Source organism: Dermacentor variabilis, chromosome 3 (assembly GCF_050947875.1).
Source record: "Dermacentor variabilis isolate Ectoservices chromosome 3, ASM5094787v1, whole genome shotgun sequence".
Lineage (NCBI taxonomy): Eukaryota > Metazoa > Arthropoda > Arachnida > Ixodida > Ixodidae > Dermacentor > Dermacentor variabilis.
Genome location: NC_134570.1, coordinates 126,042,145 through 126,062,720, shown reverse-complemented (window position 1 = coordinate 126,062,720; position 20,576 = coordinate 126,042,145).

The following is a 20,576-nucleotide window of genomic DNA, read 5'->3' as shown; positions in this document are numbered from 1 at the left end:
CTAAATGTTAAAAAACAATGCATATTGTTTTTACTCCTATTAACAAGCCAGTTGAGCTCACATATTGTTTAATATTTTAATGGCAACCATTTCAAAGGGTTTCCCAGTAAAAGTTCTTGGGTGTATTTTTCCATGAAAATCTACGGTGGACGCATCACGTAAGCTATATTAAACGTAGCACATGACAAATTATTGGTATGCTGAATAAGCACCGCACGCTCTTACCTTTAAAACTTGAGCGTCAGTTGTACTTTTCTACTATTCATTCTAGAATCCACTATTGTCTACTTATCTGGGGCGTCACTTCTAAAGGGAACTTGGAAACTCTATTCCGAATGCAGAAAAAAGTCTGTTCGTATTATTCATAACCTGTCGATGTACGAACATACCTCTGGGTAATTTCACCAGGACAATATTGTGGGTGTCAGTAGTCTATATGTACAATATTTATTCGAAAAAGCATTTTTACAATTCATAAGTAATCGTGAGAACTTTTTATATACACTAATACCACAACTAATAACACCTTAAGAGCTAAGAACTTTATTAAGGTAAAAACCAGAACAAACTACGGCAATTAGCTTTCAATGTGGCAGATTCCTAATTTACCTAACTATGAGCATGCTTTTGATTTCATGCAAGGTTCCTCAATCATTTTAATATTTAGAAAAAAAATTGAAACTGTATTTTCTCGACAACTGACACCTGTTTTTTTCTAATTGATTTTCCTGCTTTTCCATTTATATGCAATTTCATGCATTGCAAGACTTTTTTCTTCCATTTGGCTTTGATCTTCCTGTATCTACTTCATTTCTTCATTTGCATTACTTATACGTTTCGCACTGCATTGATATATTGTATGTATAATTGCGTCATTCTTATATATACACATATGTAAATGTCTGTATATATTTGTGTATTATGTGTATGTTTGCATACATATTTTTTGCACTGTTGTCTGCTCTGCTCGTGGCGCCAGGAGCCTTGTTGCTCCGGCGCCATGAGAAGCTTCTGTTGTCAAAATCGTAATAAACTACAAACTTCAAACATCCAGTAGTTGGAGCTGCGATATTTCTCAGTAATTCCTTGATGACATTCACCAGGAACCGCAGCATCGGTATGATGTGTCGGCCAATCCTTGGCGTTTCATCAATCTAATATGCATAGAAGTAAATATCAGGCAGGGAGGCTCCTTGGCAGGTTGAATGTGCGGAAGCATAGGCCAGTTACCCGCGATGTTTGACTTCTCCGCATCTTTCCTATTCGTGTTTGCAGGTCTACTTGAGCTGAAAGCTGATCAGCTGGGTCTAGTAGGCGTACTGACAGCACTCCGTCCTGTACGCTTGCGTCGACGATTTCGCCGACGTAATACTGTTTCAGCAACTTCTCTGTGGTAGGAGTTGTCTCTAATCATTCCTTTGATATTGACAATTTATTGTTTCTTAAGGGGCCCCTGAAACGGTTCGGAAAAATTTTGTAGACGCGTAGGGTACAGTTAAGGTTAATCATTCGTAGCACAATTTGCGTGAGACCTGTCATATTAAGAGAGCTAGAGAAGATTACAAGTTACCCTCCTCCATAGTCATGCATATTCTCCTCAACTCGTTCGCCGAGCGATCGGGGCTAAGCTCCGCCTTCACTGGCTCAGCATCGTGATGGCAAGTCGTGCAGTCCACTTCCTCTTCTCTAGGGGCGATCGCGCGAAGCCTCTCCGCCAGCTGCTTGGCCCAAGCGACACCTATCGAAGCCCTGTGCGTTGTCACCATTATGTCGCAGCACCAAACGTTGCTGGTATTCCGATAACCAAAGGCAAGCTGGGCATTTCGACGGATGGGTGGAGGCAAGAACTGAAGCTGATGAAGGAACTTTAGCGTAGGCGTACGTGAGCTGCGTGATTGATCTGCGCGGTCCAGACACACGCTGGCGCAGAGCCTAAAGGGGCACTAAAGTGAAAAATGATTTCCTCTGCATCAGTAAACTACCGTTCTACAACACCAAAAACACCACTCTTACAACGTTAGGACGCTTGGTAAGCCAGAAAAAGCGCAAGAAAGAAATACGGGTGGCAACGCCTACTTAAGTTCCCGCACCTGGGGGCTGTGACGTCATGGATTTTGATGGCATCTTCTAGGGCCCACTAATTATATACAGCGGTACAGATTGACTACATTGTGTTCTAAAGGAGCCAAATATTAAACATGGCAAGTTTCGGGAACCTTTATTCAGCCAACGTGGCCCACATGCGAAAACATACTTTGGAATCCCTGACGTCACACTGACGTACCGGCGCTGGGGTTTGAGCGCGAAATTCAAATACTGATACTTGGACCTTCATTTTCTCATCTAATAATCAAACTATGTTTTTTGAAATGACTGCCTGCGGGATTCTCAAACAATGCTCCATTAGTCTAAACTGATTTTTATTGTTTCCCTTTAGTGCCCTTTTAACCAGACAAACAACAGCTAATATCGCTCTAACGAAGTGGAAAACACTTTAAACATTTACAAAAATAACGTGTTAACGTTTTCACTCCTGGAAAAAATTCACACCAGCAGCAAAGAATAAATTTCGTTACTGCTACTGTTTGTGGTTGAGCTCTTTGCTACCAGGTGGCTGAACCGTGCAGACCATTTACATTCCCGCTTCTGCTCATCCTGGGAAAGGACACGGTCGAACGGCCGGGCCCTATTCCCTTGCGCTTGCGTTTACCCTAATACCGGACTCGCGAAAGGCTATTGCGGTAGTAATTGTCCGGTGTAAATTGATGGCCACAAACGTGCAAATCCTGGCGCCGATCGGATAGCGGCAATCCGATGCGCTGCAGCCAGTCTGCTCGCCTGCTGCGTTGCAGGGGGACACGATGTTGCGGCATGAGATATTGCGAGCCGCTGCGGTTGCAATCCAAAACGCGACAAAGTCGAATCAAAGTGCTCGCGAAAAGACTGAGATAGACTCTGACCGCAGAGCTCTCGTCAAAATGGAGCACATTCCCCGCAGGGGCGCCAGCGTCAACAGGCGTTTGGTGTGTTGCGACACCAGGTACCCGAGCACACGAGGGTTGGACCCTCCCGCGTTTAACCGTGCGTGGCTGCCGTGTCCGGGAAAGGGCGATCCTGGGGGTTGAGCTGATGCCGGGTGTTTGGACCTTTACAGCCCCTCGGCGGAGGCAACACACCCCTTTGGCCTCGGCTTCACGTAGACGGCACCCCCGGACTGACTCATCCGGGGCAAATCGGTAGTTGCCTTTGCCTGTCTCTCTCTCCCTCCAACCTGCGTCTTTTTCTCACTTTCCATCTTTCCTGTCCTCTCTTTATTTTCGTGTTACTTCCGGCTTCGTAAGCAGCGAAAGTTAACCTTGTGCATTATATCCACTCTTGGGTATATGTATTCGGTTATAGCGGGGTTGTTCCGCTGGCGTGCGCAGAACTGAATATTTCCGTCCTGTGTCGTCCCCTGGTTGGGCTCCATGGTGGGCGGCGACCATCTCTGCCGAAAACACCACACTTCTAATGGCCACTTCTTTTCCCTGATCACCTGATCGCCCTCAGAAACGAGGGCGCACCGAAGATATTTTCCGATTTCTTGGCAACAAACCGCCAAACTTCCCCCGATTCCATGTAATTCATTCAAACCTGAAAAGACCATGAGAATGATTTCTCCTTTCCTCGTGTCTAAGTACCTCACTGAAACTCTTGGTACAGGCTATAAAGCATCGAAAATGGCTAGCGGCGACATTCTTTTGGAACTCCGCGATCCGAAACAGTTTGAAAATTTTCCAAAAGTTGAGTAATTTGGGGAAATCCCAGTAACAGTAACCCCACACCGAATTATGAACACCAGCCGTGGTGTTCTTTCTGACGACGATTTGACGGAGCTAACAGAAGCCGAATTCTTGGAAGGTTGGACTGAGCAAAACGTGATCAATGTTAAAGGAATCATGCTAAGGCGCGGCGGGAAGGAGATAAGAACCAAGCATCTTGTACTGACTTTCTCCTCAAGCATTCTGCATGAGACACTCGAGGCCGGCTATGTAATGCTACGGGTCAGGCCGTATGTTCCAAATCCTCTCCGCTGCTTCAAATACCAACGTTTCGGCCACAGTTCCCAAAACTGCCGAGGCCGGCAGACATGTGCAAAATATAGTTCCCGTGACCATGCCTCTGAATCATGCGAAAACGCTCCACACTGCGTGAACTGTGATGGCGAGCATGCCGCACACTCGCGGTCATGTCCGTCTTGGAAGAAAGGAAAATAAATAGTCACAATCAAAGTAAAGGAAAACATATCATTAAAAGAGGCACGCAGGTGGGTAGCATACCTTCCCAAGACCAGCTTCGCCGAAGTGGCGCGTCAGGGGGCAGCGTCACAACGGCCTCCGGCGGCTGTCCGATCCACAAGCCGTGAGTCGGCAGGTACGCCATCTGCCCCCACGGTGGTTGCAGCTAGCGCTGCTCCGCCAACCGAGCAGAAGGGACCGCCGACCCCGAAGGTGTGTGCAACCGAGTCTGCCCCAACCTCCCCGGCCCCTTCTAGCGCTGGCGACAGCCGGCGTAGCCAAATCCCTCAGGGAGCCCCATCGACCTCCGGGATGGTGGGCGCAGGGGTCTTGCCCTCCGAGGCGGGACTCTCTCTGGTAACCTCTCGCTCGCAAGAGCACCTGCCCGGAGCCTCACTAGAGGCAATGGATACTACATCTGTCCTGAAGGCGCACCAAACGCCAAAGGAGCGGCGAGGCTTCCTCGAACGCTTCAAAAAGGGCAAAACGCCGATTACAGGGCCTCGAAAGAGCTCTGTAATCTAAGGCATAACTTCCGTTTCCGTACACACAGCACCAAATTAACTTCATTATGGACACGCTAATTATGCAGTGGAACGTCCGATGTCTCCTCAGAAACCTTGATGATGTTCAAGAACTTCTCTACGAACTCCCTCCAAAAGTGATGTGTGTACAGGAAACCCAGCTTAAGTCTAAACACACTAACTTTATTCGTATGTTATTTTTCATAAAGATCGTGATGATGCCATCGCATCATCTGGCGGTGTAGCCATTATACTGGACAAAGGTATAGCGTGTCAACATCTACAACTACAAACGCCCCTAGAGGCAGTGGCCGTTCGAGCCCTACTTCTAGATAAACTTATTACCGTCTGCTCTCGGTATATACCCCCGCATTATCAGCTCAATAAACATGAATTCCATGCAATAATAGATCAATTACCCCAACCCTATTTCGTTCTAGGAGATTTCAATGCACGCCGCAACCTATGGGCGACTCTCATTGCGATGTGCGAGGTCGACTGATTGAACAGTTTCTCTTTTCATCTGGTGCATGCCTTTTGAATAGTAAGGCACCTACATATTATAATACTGCACATAAGACCTACTCCTCTATGGACCTCAGTATTGCATCTCCCACCCTTTTACCTGATCTTAAATGGAATGTTGTTAGAAATCCATACGGGAGCGATCATTTTCTGATAGTTCTGTCTACACTGGAAGATGAATGAATGTTCCCCCAGTTTCCTCGGGGGAAAAATGATACAGCCGACTGGGAACAGTTCCGAAAAATTACTCACATATCGTGGGCTGACGTTTCTTCTCTAAGCCTGGAAGCTGCGGTTGAATATTTCACCTTTTTTCTGATTGAGGCCGCGACCAAACGTATCCCACACCAAACGGAACATCTAACAAGCCCCGTGTTCCGTGGTGGTACGAGGAGTGTCGTAACGCGCCTAAAAAGCAGAACAAAGCATGGGGGTTGCACCGCGATTCTCCGATGGCAGAAAACCTTGTTAGTTTCAAGCATGTCAAATCTCAGGGAAGGAGAACGCGCCGACAAGCTAGAAGAGAGAGTTGGCAAAAATATATATCAGAAATTAACTCCTACACGGATGAGACAAAGGTCTGGAGTCGAGTGTACAGAATAAAAGGCCGACAACCTTACTCGCTACCCTTAGTAAATACACAGGGAGATAATATGGAAGACCAGGCGAACTATCTAGGCGCACATCTTGAACGCATATCCAGTAAGTCGCACTATTATGACACATTTCAAAGACATTAAACACGAATAGAACGGCAGCCATTAGTACGAAGAAGTGCAAAATGTGAGGCATACAATAGACCATTTGTTATAGCAGAGCTTCAAGCAGCACTAAACGGCTGCAACAAATCTGACCCAGGCTCTTACCGCATAATATATGAAATGTTAAAGCACCTGCCATCTCAAACACAAAAAACCCTTCTTTTTTTTACAATGGTATATGGTCTTTCGGCCAGATTCCCTCTGTCTGGAAAGGGGCCTTTATAATTCCCATTCTGAAACAGGGTAAGGACCCTTCCTTGGCAAACAGATATAGGCCGATAGCGTTGACAAGCTGCCTATGCAAACTCTTTGAAAAGATGGTGAATAATCGCTTGCTCCGCTATCTTGAAACCAACAAAATATTAGACCCATACCAATGTGGTTTCAGGGAAGGTAGGTCGACGACAGACCAGCTTGTCCGCATGGAAATGTACAATACATCCGTGAAGCCTTTATCCACAAAAAGCTTGTCGTATCTGTATTCCTTGATATGGAAAAGGCATACGACACTACGTGGCGCTTTGGGATCCTTCGGGATCTTTCTGGAATGGGCATACGTGGCAACTTGCTGACCATTATTGAGAGCTACCTGTCTGACAGAACATTTCGCGTTAGAGTTGGCGATGCGCAGTCTCGATCATTCTCACAGGAGACAGGTGTACCGCAGGGTGGAGTGCTGAGCTGTACACTCTTCATTGTGAAAATGTACTCCTTGTATACTATCATACCTCGCACACTCTATTACTCGGTTTATGTGGCCGATGTACAGATAGCTTTTAGGTCGTGCAATCTCAGCATCTGCGAGAGCAAGCTGCAGCTTGGCCTATACAAACTCTGAAAATGGTCAGAAGAAAATGGTTTTAAATTTAACCCTCAAAAAAGCACACTTCTCTTCTCAAACAAGAGAGGCATGCCACCGGAACCCGCCATTGACCTTAACGGAGAAAGACTATGGGTCAGCCTTGAACATAAATTTTTAGGTATTATTTTGGACTCAAAACTTAATTTCATTCCCCGCTTGAAATATCTTAAAGCGAAGTGCCTGAAGACTATGAACCTGCTGAAGCTACTTTCTCTAACAAACTGGGGCAGTGACAGGAGGTGTTTGCTTAACCTTTATAAGAGCCTTGTACGGTCATGCCTCAACTACGGAGCCGTGGTGTACCAATCCGCATCGGACAGTGCTCTCAAAATTCTCGACCCAGTCCACAATCTAGGTATACGGCTGGCAACAGGCGCATTTAGGACAAGCCCTGTGGAAAGTCTGTATGTCGAAGCGAACGAATGGTCTTTACACCTACGCAGAACATATCTAAGCTTCTGCTACTTTTTAAAATGTAAATCGAATAACGAACATCCGTGCTACTCAACTGTCCTTGACTTGTCTTCTGCAAGACTTCACCATAACCGCCAATCTGTTCGAGCTCCTCTATCTGTGCGCTTAGAACAACTGGCTAATAAAACCGGTATTCAACTTCGTGAAACAGTCCTAATCACTCCCATTAACCTTGCACCACCTTGCGAATGTCAGACTACCCAGTGTGATATGTCTTTCGTCACAATAACAAAACATGCACCTGAGGTGCATATACATTCGCACTTTCTCGAACTCCAGGCGAAGTACTCCTGCGCGGAGTTTTATACAGACGCTTCAAAGTCTACTTATGGTGTAGCTTATGCAGCACTCGGACCTTCATTTTCAACGTCCGGTGAATTAAATCCAAACACCAGCATTTTCACAGCGGAGGCATACGCGATCCTCTCTGCTGTGAAACATATAAAACAGACAGGTATAACAAATGCTGCCATATTCACAGACTCATTAAGCGTTGTTAGTTGCATATGAAATCTACGAAAACACAAAAACTCTATCCTTAATGAAGTCTACAACCTTCTATGTTCAGCATACATGTCGAACCAAATGATTGTTGTTTGTTGGGTGCCTGGCCACAGAGGCCTAGAGGGCAACGTAACTGCCCACGAAACGGCTACATCCGTACCTTTTTGTGATGCAAACAAAATATACCTGTACCCTACACAGACCTTAAGCCATTTTTACAGCATAAACTACGGAAATATTGGCAACGGCAATAGGACACTCAGGTATCCAACAAACTGCACCTAATCAAGCCGAAAATAGGAAACTGGATCTCCGAGAAAACGACATCAGGAAGTATTGCTCTGTAGTTTAAGAATTGGTCATACCTATAGCACTCACTCGTATATTCTAATTGGAACTAACCCTCCGACATGCACTACGTGTGGAAGTAGACTAACAGTCCTTCATGTTCTCGTTCAGTGCCCGTTATTAGAAGAGGAGAGAAAAAAGTTCTTCCCTTCCTTATACCTTCATAATATACCTCTGCACCCAGTCTTCTTTTTAGGAAATGACCGTCTATTTAATTTTAAATCAGTATTCATATTCTTAGAAGAAACTAATAACATAGAAATCATTGGGCCAGGCTATTTGTAGCACTGCCTCTGCTTAGAGGCTGTAGCTGCAAGGAAATCACTTACAGAGCACATGCCTCGCAGCCCTTGCGCTGAAGAGCTCTGCAGAGGCATTGGTGCTGCTATAAATAAACATGTTTTAGTATCTAGTCCTTAACAACGTACTTTTACAACCATAAGACTCACTTTTTATTGACATTATTTTAATAGATACATATTTTACGCCATTTACAGCGAATATTTTGGGCTAATATACAGCCACTCGATTCCCGCCATATTCAACGATACTCATTGCCATTCATCACCTGCCCTTAATAAGTGCCTCATGTGGCAGCCTAGACAATATGGCAGATTTTCAAGTCAAACATTTCGAAGCCATCTCTACTGCATTGCACTCCACACACACTTTCCTACAAGTTAAAAACACCGCATAGCACTAGCCTCTTGGCCGTGAATGTGCAAAAATGAGGCGCACAACCCCCTGTTTCCCCTAGTTGAACTCTGCATTTCTGAATTCTCGTAACATGCTCTCACCATGTGGCGACCGCATAATGTATGAAATCATCAAGTACCTCCATCCGGAAACCCTGAAATGACCCTCTCTCTCTCTCTTTAATGACATGTGGGCAGCTGGACACATTCCGTCGGCTTGAAAAGGAGGAATTGTAATTCTAATACTCAAACAAGGCAAGGACCTGGCTTCAGCAAGCAGTTACAGACCAATAGCGTTGACAAGTTGTCTATGCAACCTGATTGAAAAAATGGTGAACCGGCGCCTCATCCGTCTTATAGGATACAGATTCTCATACAAGCAGTACTAGGTTATCATCAATGTCGCTTCGGAGAAGGGAGGTCAACGACAGACCACATTGTCCGGATTGAATAACACATTAGAGATGCCATAGTACGCAAGCAGTTCTTCATTTCGGTGCTTCTTGATATTGAAAAAGATATGACACAACGTGGGGCTATGGCATTCTTAGAGACGTCTCGGCCATGTGTGTACGTAGAAACATGCTAAATACAATCGAAAGCTATTTTAGAAAACGCACATTCCTTGTAAGGGTGGTCCGGGCATTCTGTTTCAGTCAGGTTTTTCACCTAAGATACTGGTGTTCTGCAAGGCGGCTTTCTTAACTGTACACTCTTCATCGTGATAATGAATTCTCTCCGAGGAGCGATTCCCTGCACTATGTTCGATTCTATGTACCTAGACAGCGTGTAGATTCGCATTAGGTCATGCAACCTTGTCATTTGTGACATGTCCAGCTTGGCCTACATAACGATGCTAAATGGGTCAGTAAGAGCTGTTTTACATTGAAGCCACTGTAAAGTAGATGTGTACCAGCTCTACAAATAAAACAGCAATTTTTGCGGACCATAATCTTGAGATGATTGAAAATAGATTATCTGTAAGCAGAGAACGTAAATTTCTTCGCATCATTTTTATTCAAAGTTGAACATTCATTCTTGCCATTAAATCGTTAAAGGCTGAATGCCTGAAGCCAATGAACCTAGTGAAGCTTCTATCACTCGCAACGTGGGGTAGGGATAGGAAGTGCCTCATCAACTTCCACAAGAGCCTGATAAGAACACGGATGGACTGCGGCGCTGAACCTTATGAATCTGCTTCACCAAGTGCATTCAAGATTGTAGATCGGGTTCATCATTTAGTTATACGACTAGTGACCGGTGCATTCAGAACAAGTCCGGTACAGAGCATCTACGTAGAATCAAATGAGTGGTCACTACATTTAGAAAAAGCTTATTTGAGTTATACATACTACCTGAAAGTAGCTTTTGTCAGCATTCATGATATACTGTACTGCACTATACCCATTACTATAAATGACTCTACATCTGCCAATCTATTTCGCAACCGACCCTCAGCGAGAGAACCCTTGTTATTTCGTGTGACAAGACTGTGAGAAGAAATGGTGTGCCACACCTAAGAGATGGCCTAATGCCTAAAGCCAACATGCTACCGCCGTGGCAGTGGCAGCTACTTGAATGTGACACGTCATTTATCAATGTAACAAAGCATGCTCCTGAGCCACACATTCAAGCCCGCTTCCCAGGACTTCAGGCGAAGTATTCATGCCAGGACTATTTTACTGACGCGTCTAAGTCACATGTAGATGTTGCATGTACAGAACTGCGCCATCTTTCTATAAAACAGGACTTATGTACTCGAAAATGAGCCTATTTGCGCCTGAGACATATGCTGTTCTCTCGGCGATGAAACATCAGGAAGACAATCTTAGAAAAATCCATAATATTCACTGACTGCCTAAGTGTGGTTAGAACTGTTATGTCTATACGTGAATGTAAAAATCATGTATTTATTGAACTTTATGAAATTTTGTGCACGACCTACCAATATAACTAGCATGTAAGAATATGATGGGTGCCAAGACACACAAGAATTAGGGGAATGTGCTGGCAGACGAAGCCGCCACACCGACAGCGACAATAGTGTATATTGCTTTTATACAGTGCTTTTTCCTAGTGCCCGCTATAGACTGGAAGCCCTTCATTCGTAGTAAACTAAGATGCTATTGGCAACGTGTGTGGGATGCCGAAACTTGTAACAAACTTTATCTGATCAAGCGACAGGCAGACATTGCAGCGCCCGCAATGAAATGAAGACAAACAAATGTCTTGCTTTGTCGATGGTGCATAGGGAACACATTCGGCACACGCAATTACCTACTCACTGGCAGCGAACTTCCACTATGTGGAAGATGTGGTGAAATACTCACTCTCGTTCACGTTCTTGAGGAATGTGTAAAAGCAGAATTTGAATGAAAAAAAAAAGTACCTTTTGCAAGCCTACAAACAACATGCACCTCTTCACCCAGCAATGTTTCGGGGATTATAACCACTATTCGATAAGAAGCCAGGTCTAAATTATATGAAGGATGTAGTGATACATGTTGTCAGCCCAGGAATGTCGTAGCGCACGCTCTTACCAGAGGGTGCTCCTGCGACTGAAGGTTTTGTAGAGCACATGCCTCCGTACCGTTGCGTTCAGGGCCCTCGTGAGGCGGTAGTGCTACTTGCATACTCTTATATATTATTGTATTATCGTTCTATAACATATATTTTACAGCCACAGTACGTCACTGTCATTATTTTATAGCCTGTCTATTTTAAGCACATTACAGCGATTGATTTTCAGGCCCCTTTTACAGCCAAGTAACATCTGCCTATCGAAGTATACCTGTCCATCTCACTAAAAGATTATTGACACCACATCACCACTTGCATGGTGCTCTTTGTCCATATCTGACCCTTGCGCCACTAAACACAACAGATCATCATACGATTCAATGGTCATTGCTTTAATTTCAAATATGAAGCGTTTCTGCTGTAACTTGCTGGAGGCTTTAACAAAATCAGCATGTAGCGTGCAAACGTCTACTATAGAATCTGTGGTAGAATATAAGTTAGTGAAAACATCGACTTTCTGAACACAAATAACATTTCACGCTGGCAGGTAGTTCTGGCAGGTCGAGTTTGCTGCAGCCGAATACTCCATATGCACTAAAGGTAGTTATATGCACTTGTTGAGAGGTACTCTTGTAATTTGTTGTAGCGCAGGTGCAATGGCATACAAGTAGAATATAAGAGTGGAAGGCACATGAGAAAACACGCCACGCTGAACATCCAGCTGCGAACTACGGTTTACATACGGCGTGTCGCTTCGCACTGAAATTGAAGAACAGCCGTTGCGCCCACCAAGAACAATTAAACTTCAAAAGATCTTTAACTTACAAACCACACCTATTGTTTGCTTCTAATACAGACAGGTCAATAATAAAAAACACTTTTTTTCATTGCAATAATAGAGTTCTGGGGCGTCTTCCGCAATATCTGGCAAAAAGCAACCCTGGACCGCATTGCTGAAGTCGCAATGGTGCGGAATGAACCCTCCCAAAAATCGCATTTGACGGGTGCCACTGCTCCGATATTTTGTTTTGGTCTCCAGTCGCAGTATGTGCAATAGGCTTTACGCGAAACTTTACGACAGTAAAACTACTTCCAATACCGCCCCTGTCTCCCACGCGCGCAGTTTGCTGGGCTGCCAGTTACAAATTGACATCGAAATCTGCAATAGCATATACATTTCTACATCTCCTCGAATTCGTTTGCTTCTCATACGTCCCTACTATAGCGGCTGACCCGCGGCCTGCTTTCGTTCACCGATAACTCGGCGGATGGCTCACCGCAATAACGGAATCCTCGCACCACGAGCAGCCTTGCCGATCGCCCGCTTGCATTCTGTGGTCTAATGACAAGTACTGCTTCAGTTTCTTCTCCCTCCTGCACATGTCCTCTCTCTCACCTTTTCTAGCCTTCGTTCCTTTTCTCCACTTGTGACGCCACGCACTTCCGCCATCGTCTCCGCTTCCCCTCCCAACTCCGCAAGGTAATTGGCGGATGCCGCCGGGTTTCCGTGCGCATGCGCGTTCTAATGCTGACGCTTTAAAAGCTTGCGAAATAATGCTACAGACATTACCGCTTTCTTCAATGCGAACATGATTGACTGCGAAAAATTTATTGTCCCGCAGTGAAGATCAACCAATAATTATTGCCTGCCTGTTATTTTACTGAAAAAGTTGCGTTCCCCCACCAAGTAAACCTGTATGAAACCCCCGTGGTTATAGCGGTTAGTTAGCGGGGAGGCGTGCAGCCATAAAAATGTAAATTCAACTTTGTATTTGGAAAAATAAATAAATATATAATAAATATATAATAAATATTTATATCGAAAATTATAATTATTTCATGGCTCACGAAGAATAGCGTTTACAAAAAATTACAAAAGAAACCTAAAAGTTCGAATCGAACAAAGAAAATACCATCCGATAGTCGAACCACACTCTTAATGTGGGATATGGCAAAACAGCAATCTAAGAGATCGAAAAATGACGACGGGGCACAGGCACTGCGTGCTGCCGCGACAGTTTACCTGTAGGAGCATTCCTCGTTTTTACTTCTAGCTTCGTCTTATGCTCCAAAGAGTTGAATAGAAGGGTTCTGTATTGCTGGCGTGCAGGCAAATTTCATGGTGTGTTGGTGAAATGCCTCTTTTGCAATAAAGCAAGTAACATGTACATAAAAAAACAACGTGTGCGCAGCTTTTGGAACAAGATAATTGGTATACTAAAATGCGACTTCTTAATAGGGGCGCGTATCGCATATCAGATGCAGTGACAAATATCTGGGTCTCTAATAGATGGGACTCGAACAGCTGGTTACGAGAAATAAAATTCTGATAAAAGAGTACAGCTTCACAAACTTCAGTGATTATATTGAAATGCGTACTACATAAGTGGATACAGCACGAGTACCCCAGTGACCTTTTATTCAGTTAGCAAAATACGTCCATCAACATATACGAGGCCCAAGCTTGTGGATACGTCGACAAAATGCAATGTGATTTTAAAAAGTGTATGCCTACCTTACTCACTGTTAAAATCAGTCGACGCGGCAATTCTCGAGGGTATCAACCACACTCTTATTAGATAAAGTTTGCTGTTGTCGTGGTGGAGGTTGAATTGCAAGTAGAGGCGTTTACAATTTAACTTTCGAAGCGTACGTTTGACCTTTAATATCTATACATCCCTTAAAAAGGCAAATTATCACTTGAAGCTTCCGACCAATATGCTTGTGGATGTCCATTATGATCCCTATGAGCTATAGCGATCAAAATGCTTTTTCTCTAAGCTCTTGTGCACCCAAGCTATAGATGGCGTGGGTTCACCTACCCGATGAAATTTAAATGATTCTTTTCTCATAGAATACGGCACATTACCAGTGGCTCACACCCAGTCACCAAAGTGTGCGTCAAGGGGGCTCGCCGGAGAGCTGCAGTAGTCGGTTACCTTTAGCTAGCGAACCAAATCGGCGAAAAAGTAGCTCTGTGAAAAGCCGCGAATATTTTGTGGGTCATTCCCCGTAATTCAATATGTCGTAAAGAGGTTCATTGAATAGTGGCCTATGTTTATTTGCACATACTCAATGTCCTGAATTGACAACAATGAAGTTAATTAACGCGTAGGCTACACTTTGTTTCTTATGGCCATAGATCCAGACTGAGTGAAGGAGCTTCGCTGAAGTGTGGCGCATGAACTCTGGCACATAGCAAATAAATAAGCTGGCGTAAAACGGGTCAACTCATGTGGCTGAAGTGCATCGCCTATGCAGTGGCATGTGCTCACTTACAAAAGTTGGTCTCAAAAAGATTCCTTGAAGAGCTGCACTTACCAAGCAACGCGTACTCAGGGCCCCAAGTTGGCGTCCGGTTCAATGAAGAGCGCCATACACCAAGCGGCACATGCACAGTGCTCCAATTTGGCATGGAAGACAGGCATTGAACATCAGCACGTGAACACGAGAAATATCCAGTAACCTAAATTCGCGTGAAAACGGTTACAGACGGACTGACGGACGGACGGACGGACGGACAGGCAGGCAGGCAGGCAGGCAGGCAGGCAGGCAGGCAGGCAGGCAGGCAGGCAGGCAGGCAGGCAGGCAGGCAGGCAGACAGACCGACAGATGGGTGGATTCTGGCAGGCCTTGAAAGGTTGTTGAAGTACCTTTACAATGCTAATGGCTGCAATATTTTAACACTTTAGCTACTAATTTATTTTCAGATGCGTTCAAAAATTTTTCTTCAACACTCATTGTACCTTGCTTCTAAAGAGAAGCATTTGATGTCACCCAGCACTGGCGCATTTATGGCTTTACCTTCGGTCCCCAGCGATGGCGGCCCAGTGATGATTAAATAATCTCTATCCCTGAAAACATCTACTTTAACCATAGCATTGCTTTGGGAACCTGAGCGCCGGCATCATTATTACTTTCTAATTTCTTTGAACAACCTCATATTTGTCGTAGCCCCATAATGTTCTGTGTTTTGTTGTAGCTACTTACTGCTCTCCATTCAGCCATGGTATTTCTTCATAGGAGTTTGGGTATTTGTTTCTTTTCTATATACCGTATCCATTCTTCGACTACAGGTACAACAGTAGCGATTCTCATTTATTACTTTTCATTCTTGCAATTACATATTGAGCTAACTACTTGGGACACATATTGCATTGCACATGTTGAAGCCACTGGTTTCACAGGGCACATTCCAAAGAATTTTCAAACCAGCACCCGTTTTCAAATGAGCGCACTGAAACTAGCCTTTAAACATGCGCTGTTATTCCACTGACTTTTTAAATACCCTTTTATGCATTGTAGCTCAAACGTTACCAGTGCATTTTGTCTCAAATTCGGGGGACGCATAATTCTCAGCCGCAGCCATAATCAGAATTTCTTCAAAGTGGACATGATTTCATACATCATTGTCTACAATTCGTAAATTACAACATGTGGCGCAAAGGAATATGCCTCTATTGTGATTAATAAAACTCGGTAATCAGCCAAATATTCGTTTTCAGTTTTCGTGCAAATATTGCCTGCGTCTGCGAGTAGTCACACTGAGGAAGTAGAATTGGACTGGATGGCAATGGTGAATTGCAAAAAAATCTATTAACGATAAAATAAACACCTTGTGTTGGCACAGCTATATCGCCAGGGTATGTGCCAGGGGGGAAGCCGTTGAAGTAGCACGGGTGTTTAGGTTAAGTGTGGAGGCGACGAAGACGTTGTTGGTTTTCCTTTGACGTTCGATAAGGCGCATTTGTTGGTGGTTGCTCTCTACGTCCGCGTAGATCACACGCCGTTACAGCATGTTCCAAATACGTTTATCACTTCTCTGAGAAATATTTTCATAAATAAATAGCTCTGATACACCCCCCCCAACCCAGATTGAGTTAAAACTTTATTCAACCAGCAATTTGGGCAGCGTGGGGCCATAAGCAGCCCAGCCTAGGTGACGGCCTCGATTCCTTGTCACGGGCGGCTACCTCGGCGTGCCGGACGGCCCACAGTTGATCGACGAGGTCGTGGCTGAGCAGGGCCACCTGCCATCGTCTACCCCGTTCGTCAGGGACTCCTGCTGCTTACTACCGCTGCCTTCCGACAGCCTGTCCTGCAGCGAAGCTCTGGCTCTGCACACTTTACAGTCGTCAAATAAAGTCGTCGTTACAGTCGTCGGGTAGCAGAGACAAAGGATCGTCGGGTTCCTATATGTGTGTGTCTGAAATTGCCTCCAGGCAACCACCTGTTCTTTAGTTTGGCGCTCGGGGGTGGGTATTTGCATCTGTTCAATCTGTAGTGTTGTGTGGTGTCTCTGAAAGTGGTCATGCGATCCCCCTACGTCCACTCCCTCCTCTCTCTCGCGGTGGGCGAGACGTCGGGATTGGAAGTCCTCCAGCCGCGGCGCGGGCCGTCTCGGTGCCAACATACTCTCATATATTTTTTGTTTACTTATAAATCACTTCGCAAATGGTACATCAGAGAAGAGCGCTGCTCCCGGAGAGCACGCTTACCCTCCGACTGCTGTGACTGATTGGAGCGGTAGGACTGGCTGACGCCCGCTTGGCGGTGGGGCAGAATGTTGTCAATTGTGTGCGAATGATGACGGCCGTAACGAAGGTAAAAGTATGAGAATCTGGTAGTGGCCATAGTCGCGGTGTTGTACGCATAGGTGAGAAACGGAAGAACTAGGTCCCGATTAGAATGATCAGGTGAGACATACATGGCGATCACGTCACCAAGAGTTCGATTAAAGCACTCCGTGGTACCGTTAGTCTGTGACTGATAAGCAGTGCATTTACGATCAACAACAGCGCATTCAGCAAGCAGCTGTTCGATGACTTCAGATAAGAAGGAGCGGCCTCTGTCGCTTAAAAGTTCACATGGACCTTTATGACGAAGGAGAAAACGCCGTAGCATGAAACTGGAGACCTCTTGCACTGTAGCATTTGGCTCAGTAGCAGTCTCCGCATAACGTCTTAAATGGTGTACTGAAACGATTATCCACCTGTTGCCGGTAGGAGTGAAAGGAAGTGGCCCGTAGATATCCATGCCCAGGCGATCAAAGCGTTTGGATGGGCATTGTAAAGGCTGGAGTTCACCGGCGGAGTTGTGCGGTGGCGCTTTGCAGCGTTAGCACTCATGACTAGAGAGGACGAAGTTTCGAACGAAATTGTACATTCCCTGTCAGTAATAGTGGTGTCGAAGTCTTTAGTAGGTCTTGAAGACTCCCGCGTTGGAACACTGAGGGTCGACGGGGAACGAGGAGCAGAGCTCTGTTCGCAAGATTATCGGAATGACGCATAGCTAGGTTCGTCCCTCTGGGACATAGTTGCGTCGATAGAGCGATACAGTAGTTGGTCTCGAACCGCGAAATGAAGAACTTGGCGCCGAAGCCTACGTGACGCTGGAACTTTCGACGTGTCCGAGAGAAGGTGGAGCATAGATGCAGTACAGGGATCATTTCGCTGCAGAGCAACGATAGTGTCAAAGTCCAGAAAGGACATAGTGCCCTCGCAGGAGGAGTCTTGACTGGCCTTCGGGAGAAGCGGTGATCGGGACAGCGCGTCAGCGTCGGACTGCTTTCGCCCGGATCGGGAAATCACGCGGATGCCATATTCTTGAATTCGCAATGCCAAGCGGGCCTTGCCCGCTGGGTCTTTGAATGTCGACAGCCAACATAGTGTGTGGTGGTCGGCCACTACGTCAAATGATCGGACGTATAAATATGGGCGAAACTTGCCAAGCGCCCACACAATGGCCAAACACTCCTTTTCTGTTACGCTGTAAGTAGTCTCCGGCTCGGTTAACGTGCGAGTCGCGTACGTGACGACGTATTCTGTATGGCCAAGTTGACGCTGTGCCAGCACAGCGCCAAGGCCTACACCGCTTGCATCGGTATGGATTTCGGTGGGCGCTTGAGGGTCAAAATAGCGAAGAATGGGTGGCATCGTCAGAAGACGGCGCAAGTTTGTGAAGGCGTCCTCACACTCTGGAGACCATGAAGAGAGAACTCTAGCGCCACCAAGTGGCTGCGTGAGAGGCGATATAACTGACGCAAAGTTTCGAACGGATCGCCGCAATAAGAGCGGAGGCCGATGAAACTGCGTAATTCTTTCATAATGGTAGGTTTTGGGAACCCAGTAACAGCACGTAGCTCCTCGGGATCCGGGCGAATGCCCTCCTTTGACAGGACGTGGCCTAAAATTGTGAGATATCGAACAGTAAATCGACACTTCTTCATGTTAAGTTGGCACCTGTCGTTGGTCAAGCAAGTGAGTACGTGCTTGAGGCGGGGCAGGTGCGTTGCGAAATCAGCGGCGAACACCACAATGTCGTCCAGATAGCAGAAACAGAGTTTTTTGAGGCCACGCATAGCATTATCCATCATTCTTTGGAACGTAGCAGGTGCGTTGCAAAGTGCGAAAGGCATGACGGTGAATTCATACAAACCATCTGGTGTAACAAAGGCGGTTAGGGGCGACCGGCCTCTGCCATCAAAACCTGCTAGTAGCCTGATCGCAAATCCAGCGAACAAAGGAACTAGCCTTCCTGCAAATAGCCCAGTGCATGATCGATGCGTGGGAAGGGGTATACGTCCTTCAGGGTGATCTTGTTCAACCATCGAAAATCAACACAGAAGCGGATGGAACCGTCTTTGTGGCGAGGACCACGGGAGAGGCCCATGGGCTCTGTGAAGGTTGAATGACGCTTCGACGGAGCATGTCATCGACCTGGTCTGCAATGATGCGACGTTCTGCAGCGCACAGGTGATATCATCTTCGCCGCAGCGATAAGTGAGAGCCAGAGTCGATGTAATGCTCGACCGTCGATGCACGGCCTAGAGATGTTTGCACAACTTCGAAAGAACGGCTGAAGTACTGAAGGATTGCGAGAAGTTGAGATCGCTGCGAATGCTCCAGATCTTCGGCGAAGAATGGGCCGAACACACCAGTACATGGTGAGTCGGGTACCGAGAGGGCACTCAGTTCAGGGACGGCAGTAGAAGGCACTTCGTTGAGGACAGACAATTCGTGTTGAATCGACCGACCAGACGTAACCAAATCGTTCGCGGCGGAGCAGTGATAGAGGCGATGAAAGATGAATGTAAATGGGCATCGTGTTGACACCACCGGCAAGGTCAAGAGCTGCAACGAGCAAAGGAAGCGCTTTTCGGGTAAGAGGTGATGAGAGGGCATGAAGAACGCCGTCCCGTCAGATATGTTACTACAGAAGACTGGTGCGAATGCTGAAGAGCACGGGGGTATATAGGTATCTTCTTTCGGGACATTTTTAGCACCAGGATGAGCATTGACCGAGGCCAGGTCACCAAGTTGGAAAAGTTCAGTCTCAGCCCGAGCGCAATTGATGATGGCATTGTGGTGTGAGAGAAAATCCCATTCTCTAATAACGCCTTGGGAGCACGATGAAAGAACTATGAACTCCATCGTGCACAAAACGTCCTGCATGATCACACGGGCAGTAGAAGCACCGGTACAGCGAATGGGTTGAGCACTCGCCATTGGGAGCGACAATCCATACAGAGACGTCGTCACTTTACGAAGCGAACGGCAAAACCTGGTATCTATAACTGAAGTAGCGGCACTGGTATCGACGAGGGCGACTGTAGCGACATCTTCGATAAACACATCAATGACCTTGTCAGGTAAAGGGGGAGGAATTCGGCATGTCGACACTTGCGCAGTTCTTGGCTCGGGATCTGCGACGTCTAGTTTCCCTCTTCGTTAGAGATAGGTCGTCGACGCATAGGGGAAGGCGATCGGCGACGTGGGGGGTGACCGGAGGCGTTCGAAGCGAGGACGGCGATCAGTCTGGCAGTGAGCTGGTGATGCGTCGGAGTGTCCGTAAGGCGCATTTGGATCAGGCGGTACATAGGCCGCTTGTCGATCGTCATCGAACGCGTGCAATCACGGCGGCAGGTACCTACATGCGAAGTATATAGGGCGATTCTCCGGCGTACGCCACGGGTTCGCGACGGCAGTGGTGGTCGAGGGGACGGGAGGGGGAGGGCGGTGCACAGGCTGCTGGAAGCGACGCATCGGCACACTGCGAGAGGCCATTGTAGCAAACATAGCATAAGT